The sequence below is a fragment of the Aphelocoma coerulescens genome, chromosome 1A (genome assembly GCF_041296385.1).
Source record: "Aphelocoma coerulescens isolate FSJ_1873_10779 chromosome 1A, UR_Acoe_1.0, whole genome shotgun sequence".
Taxonomy (NCBI): domain Eukaryota; kingdom Metazoa; phylum Chordata; class Aves; order Passeriformes; family Corvidae; genus Aphelocoma; species Aphelocoma coerulescens.
Window position 1 is genome coordinate 7,365,091 of NC_091014.1, and position 6,840 is coordinate 7,371,930.

The window sequence follows — 6,840 nt, forward strand, 5'->3', positions numbered from 1 at the left end:
CCTCAGCTCAGCACGTGTGGACAGCCAGGGTGTGTGTGGGGGGGTCTGCTTCCTTCACGCAATCACAGAATCATCAAGGTTGGAAGAGACCTTTAAGATCATCCAGTCCAACCCAGCACTGCCACTGTAACCCCTTAAATACTAAACCTGATCAACCAGCGCCAGATCCAGGCACCTCTTGAACTTTTAACTCCAGGGACGGGGACTCCACCACCTGCCCGGGCAACCTGCCCCAATGTCTGACCACCCTAACTGTGAAAAATATGTCATTAATATCTAATCTTGAAAAAAGTGTATTCAAGAGCTAATTTTTTTTTTTTTAGCAATATATTATTGAACATTTATTAGTAGAACAAAGGCATATCACAGCGCTGGGGCTCTTGGCAATATTGCAAGATGCGCCCTCCATTCACTTAACTGTGGACTTAAGTACTCTCTTAAACTGTTACATATTCTTTAAGCCCAGAAAGTAATTTACACTTCACTCAACTTTCCTCCGGTCTCTGCTCCCTTCCGCCAGCACGCCGCCGCCTCGGTGCTCGGGATCGCTTCAGAACTGAAGACAGGCACCCTCTCTCCGGTGCCTCCGCAGTCTCCAGCCTCATTTGTAGCTGAGAGTTTCCTTGGGAGGTGTGAGTTCTGATGAGATAACAATCTTCCTGGGATGCATGCGGTTTATCTTCTTTGTTTCTCTAAGACGTCTTGGTTCCTGACTCTGTAGTTTCTCAACTCAAAAGGCATTTATTACCATGTGCTTATTAATACATTTCTTAACATATGACAACTATTTCGAAGTTACAATTTACTTTAATCTCGTTTCTACTTAACTACATTTTACCTTAACACTATTTCTACATAGTACGCTATAGTACATTAGCGCTTGTAAATGTTAAAATCCCATATGCGAAGGACAACATTTATCATTCACTCTTTTATCACAATCCCCCCTCTTCTTTTTGTCAATTATGTTGGCTTGAGCTACGATCTTTAATTACACTTCACTGTTACGTTTGAAATTTCTACTGATTAACCTGGCTTCTTCAAGGGGCTCTCCAGTGCTGGTTTGTTTCTTCAGTATCATTATCCTTCGTGGTGTTCCAGAAGTAGCTTGTTCTGAGTCCATAGGCATGGTGATTAGCTGCACACCTTGGACGACACTTGTGATTAGCCGGATGAAGCAGGGAATTAAACAAGGAAGGAATATCAGCCCAGTGGTCGCACACAAGAAGAAAAGAAATAGTTTTTTCCACCATGCAGTTCCTAAGAATTTATCCCACCAGCTAGTTTCAAGTATTGTTTCCCATTTTTGAACTGGTACATGAGCAATCTTTCATATGTCAGTGGCAATATCGAGTATAGCTTGACCGTTATCAGTTACTTGCAGGCAGCAATCGGAGGAATTAAATTTCTCACCTACTCCACCTTCCTCTGCTAGCAAATAGTCAAGGGCTAAATGGTTTTGATAAGTCATTGCACTGGTTTGGGATAACTGTTCAGTTATTTATTCTAAAGCGGAGGCAGTTTTGTTGCTAATGATTTCCACCACTGCTTGGAGTCTTATTATCTTATTTAGCATATAAATGGGGGTCCTATATCCCCATCATCCGTCTTGAGCCCAGGTGGCTGGGCCATGATATTCTATTACTCTTTCAGGTGGCCACTCATCATTTTTCTACCTTTGAGTGCCTCCTGTATTGCCACTCCATTCTCGGATACTTTCTGCTGAGCTTCGCTTTTGTCTTTGTAAATCTTCATAAACTGGAATGCCTAAGTTTTTTCCTACTGCCTTTGGCAATAGAAAAAATCTTGGCTGAATGGTTCCAATTGTACAAACTCCTCTCCAATCTGCGGGAAGTTTAGTCTAAGCTTTTCTCCCACAAATCTAAAAGAGCCCATCGGGGGCATCCCACGGCTTGTTAACACTACTACTGCGGCACCAGTAATTATGTAACTCTGCCATGCCTGCAAAGGGTCTAATAAAGTCATCATTGCTACTGTTACACCAGAATAAGCTAATGTTTTTCCGGGTGCTACATTTTTCATTTGGTTGTTTATTCAGTTTCCAATAGCCATTAGGGGTTTTTGGTGACCACCAACGGTGGGTCACATTTGTGAATAGAGTTCTTCTACACGGGGTTGCTCTTTCCCAGGTTTCATACATTGATTTACCTTCCCTCCTGATGCATTCTGCACCCCTTACTCCTGAATTTCACATCCATCTCTCAGGACGGTGTTCTCTAGATATTTTGGTTTTGTTCCAAAAAAGAATTTTGGGGACACTTAGGCTAATTCCCTTCCAGGGCCATAGCTCTGTTGTTAAGGCACCTCCACATATCCAACAGTCACTGACATTTAGTGCTTGTGCTATTCTTTCCATTAAATCTATAAACAGACTTTCACCTACCGGTGGGAGAGATGGTGTTTCTTTTAGCTGCTCTTTAACTTTCTTGTAGAGGGAGTCTGAAAGAGTTGGGGGTGACTGAGTCTGTTTCAAGGAGCTCCTGAGAATCTGCACTTGATGCTTTATCAGTTCCTTTTTAATTTTGTCTTGTGTCTGAAATGCCCCACATTCCTGCATTGACAAAACAAACATACTGTCCCTTCAGACGTGGTGGTCCAGGCTGGTGTCTCCCTGAGGATTTTAACTTGGCTACCCATAGGGAGTGTTCCCCATAATTACAAGTCTCTAGGGATGCTTTGCAATACCATTCGTTATTTACTGTTGTGTGCCAGGTTAGGTAAGAAGCACGACTGCCCCATCGTATAAAGGAGTTACACTTGGTGCAGGGATTTGCTGGATTTGCGTTGCTTGGGGTTACCCATGCAAGGATGCCTGTGATAATTATGATTGCCACGGCTGTAATCAGAGGTCCGGTGTGGCATACACCCCCTGGTCTCATGCCCTCCGAGGCTGCTGCTCGTGGCCGAGCTACACCTAAGGCAGGTGCAGAGGCCAAGCCGGTCTTGCCCTCTTTACACGGCTTGTTCCACTTCCATGCAAACCGTACTGCACATAAGCGTAATTCTTGTTCTCACTTTTCTTTGGGAATTTCCCAAATTTCAGGTACGAGTAACTCCCACCTAATACTGTCCCTGCCCGGCTCTGTGGGGTCCCGCGTGCCCCCACAGAAGCACGGGTGGGTTCAGTGCTACAGTCGGTAGCAAAGAGTCCAGAAGGGCGTTTGTGTTTTCCACCAGGAGCATTTATTGCTGCTGCAGCGTCCAAGGGTGCAGAGGCAGATACCAGCATGATCCCAAAGCTCACAGTTTTATCCGGGGGAGGGGAAAAGGCGGGACCAGGGAACGGGGACCAATGGGGAACTCTGGGGGAGTAACGAGGAGTAGAGGCTGACAGCCAACCGGGGAATCCAAAGTGGGATAGATTAGCATAACAGAACAAGCATCCCGGGAGAAGCCTTTTTCATCACCCTAGCATAAAGTGGTTCTTGTGGTTCTGGGGACTTGGCTTACTGAGAACTTTTTGTCCCTTGTAGTGTATGTTCACCAGCCACCACACCCACACACACAAAATTTGTTCTACCACAGCATTTTCCTGACTTTTTTGTTCTTTATTATTTCGGCATAAGACAGTGACAGTGGGGATGTCTCTTTGTGGAAGAGCAATACCACTTATTTGGGCATTTAAAACATTTGCATAATACCCATGCTTGATGAAAAAGAAAGCCACATAGGTTGGGTCTTTTGGTTGGCAATAATTTCTTTTGGTCCTTTGAGAGTTTGCATTATTCTTATGCTGTATAATTCGAATAATTCTAAGTGTCTTACCGACTGTCAGGCCGATGTTCTTTTATCCAGGCTTGTATAATTTCTCGCTCTTTTTTGCTTATTTCACACTCAGCAGAGAGTGTTAGTTTCTGCTCACAAATCAGGGTTACAACCTTTGCTAGGCGTTGAAGGTCACGGAGTGCAGTCAGGTGTTGTATCTACGGCACTGCAGACATTGAGGTTGCCGCTTACAGGAAATACGATACCAATTTTGCTTACAGCGTTCACACTTACATTCGACCCAGCCACAGTATGTACTGTTAGGATGAATTAAACAAGGTATTTGGAATGGTGCTGGTGGGGGCTGTAATAATGCTTTCAAGTCAGGATATAAAGTGATTTTTTCTTTATACAAATCACAAGCTAATGCAAACACATTAGGACCCTCTGTCTGATACAGTCCTGATCCTCCGGTTTGAAGTGGAATTGTTCCTCCCCAAGGGGGATAACTCAGGGGTCTTAGGTCTTGCCTGGATGGTATCTGTAACCACTGATACAGGTTTGGTTTTATTTCTTCAACATTTACAACCCTTAAATTTGTCTGTGGATCATTTCCATTTTCCCAGTTCATTACCCCCCAGTCTGCACTTAAGAGTTAATTTTGTATCACCCAGCATAGATATTAGGGTCCACCTCTTAGGTTCTTCCACAGGTCCTTTGATTCTGTTGGTGTGGATCCACCCTTGCTCTTTGGTTTGGATTGCTGCCTCGGTTGTCAGCAACAGCTGGAATGGACCTTCCTATTGTGGAGCCAGAGTCTGCTCCTTCCACGTTTTAGCCATTACCCATTCCTCAGGGTGAATATTATGGACTTTAAAGTCTAAGGGTGCGGTTTGAGAAATCATTCCTTTTGCTCACAAATTTTCCAGGGTTTGGGCAATTGTGGTGATACATTTTTTAACACTTGCCTCCCCTTCCTCATAAGGAGTGGTTTTATGTTGAGTGGTCAGAAAGGGCAGCCCAAACATCATTTCAAAGGGGGACACTCCCAGGTCTGATCTGGGTTGTGTCCTGACCCTTAATAGGGCTAAAGGTAAACACCTTATCCAGGACATCTGTGTTTCAATCATTAGTTTGGTTAAGGTGTTTTTTAGAGTTTGATTCATTTGTTCTACCCGACCCGAATTTTGAGGGTGCCACGGAGTATGAAAGTCCCACTCCATTGCCAGGGCCCATGTGGTTTGTTGTAACACCTTTGATGTAAAATGTGTTCCTCTATCTGAGTCTATTTTGTGAACCATTCCATACCTGGGAATAATTTGTTCCAGGAGAGTTTTGCATACTATCTTGGCTGTAGCCTTAACAGCTGGGACAGCTTCTATTCAATGAGTTAAATGATCTATAATTACCAATAAAAATTTCCATTTCTGTACTTGGGGAAGTTCAATAAAGCCTACTTGGATGCTTTGAAATGGTCGCAGGGCTAACTCGTGCCCTCCTGGTGTGTTTTTTCTCATAGTTTTTAAATTTATCTTCTGACACGATTTTTAGTCACTTGTTACACGATTTTTAGTCACTTGTTTGGCTAATCCAAAAATCCCAATGCATCTATAATTCCTCAAAAAATGATCACATAAGGCTTGAGTTCCCCAATGAGTTTTTGGATGCATGTCTTCTAATATTTTTCTGGCTAGGGGTTTATTAAGTAACTGCCTCCCGTCAGGGAGTTTCCATTTCCCAGACTGGTCTTGCTCCTCCCCTAACTTATGAAGTTCTTTTTCCTTGGCTTTGCTAAATTCTGGGATTTCTGGTTCTTCTTTGCTTGGAGCTAGGATTAATATAACTTTTTCACCTCCATTTTCTGCTGCATTCCTAGCCTCTTGATCTACTAAATTATTCCCTCTTATCTCTAGGGTCCTCCCCTTTTGGTGTCCTTTAATATGTACCACAGCTATTTCTTTAGGCAATCTTAACACTTCTAAGATTTCTAAAATAAGTCCTTCATGAATCAGCCCCTTTCCTCTTGCATTTAATAACCCTCCTTCTTCCCAGATTTTCCCAAAAGTGTGTACTATTCCATATGTGTATTTTGAATTTGTAAAGATTGTCCCTACTTTTCCTTCTAACTTCAAGGCTCTATTAAGGGCATACAGTTCACAAGACTGGGCTGGCCAGTGACTAGACATTTTTCCCTTCTCTTTGTCTCATTGTTCTCCCATCTACCACTGCATACCCAGACATTCACTGCCCTTGCTGGCACCGGGAAGACCCATCAATAAATAACTTTTCTCTGTCTGTAAGTTCACATTCACATACGGGTTGGTCTTCCCGTATTTTAGTTTGATAATCTATTAGTTCTAAGCAATCATAACATTCCCCTCTGGTTCCCCATACAAAAACTGGGCAGGATTCACATGGCTGCTGGTGGAGACGGTTAAATTTGGAGTTTCCAGGAGCACAGTTTCATACTTTAGCATCCTCCAATCTGTGAGCCATGTCTCGGCTTCTTGGTTTAATACTGACCGTAGGGCATGTGGGGTATGTACTGCCAGGGTTCCACTAAACGTGAGCTTCCAAGCTTCTTCTACTAACAGTGCTACAGCCCATATAGCATGTACACAGACTGGCCACCCTCTGGCCACGGGATCTAATAGTATAGACAGAAATGCTACTGGCTTCTTGGACCCCATCCCCCCATTCCTGTGTGAGTACCCCATAGGCCACCCCTTCATTTGAATCAGCAAACAACTGAAAGGGTCTGGCTACATCTGGTAAACTATCAGCTTCCCTTTTACTATTTCTAGCTTTTCATTGTCTTCCTGTGTCCAACAGATATTGTCCTCGCTGATCAGCTTTTTATGCAAAAGTTTTACCACCTTGCTATATTCATCAATCCACTGCCTACAGTACCCCAGTAATCCTAATAGCTTCCTAACTTCCTTTTTGGTTTGCGGTGGAAGGAGGGAAAATATAGCCTGCACCCTTCCAGGATCTAACTTTTTACTTTCCTGGCTTAGCCGATGTTTTAAATATTTTACTTCTTGTTCTACAAACTGTAGCTTTTTCTTTGAAACCCGTAGCCCTTTTTTCCCAAGAAAATTTAACAGATTTATA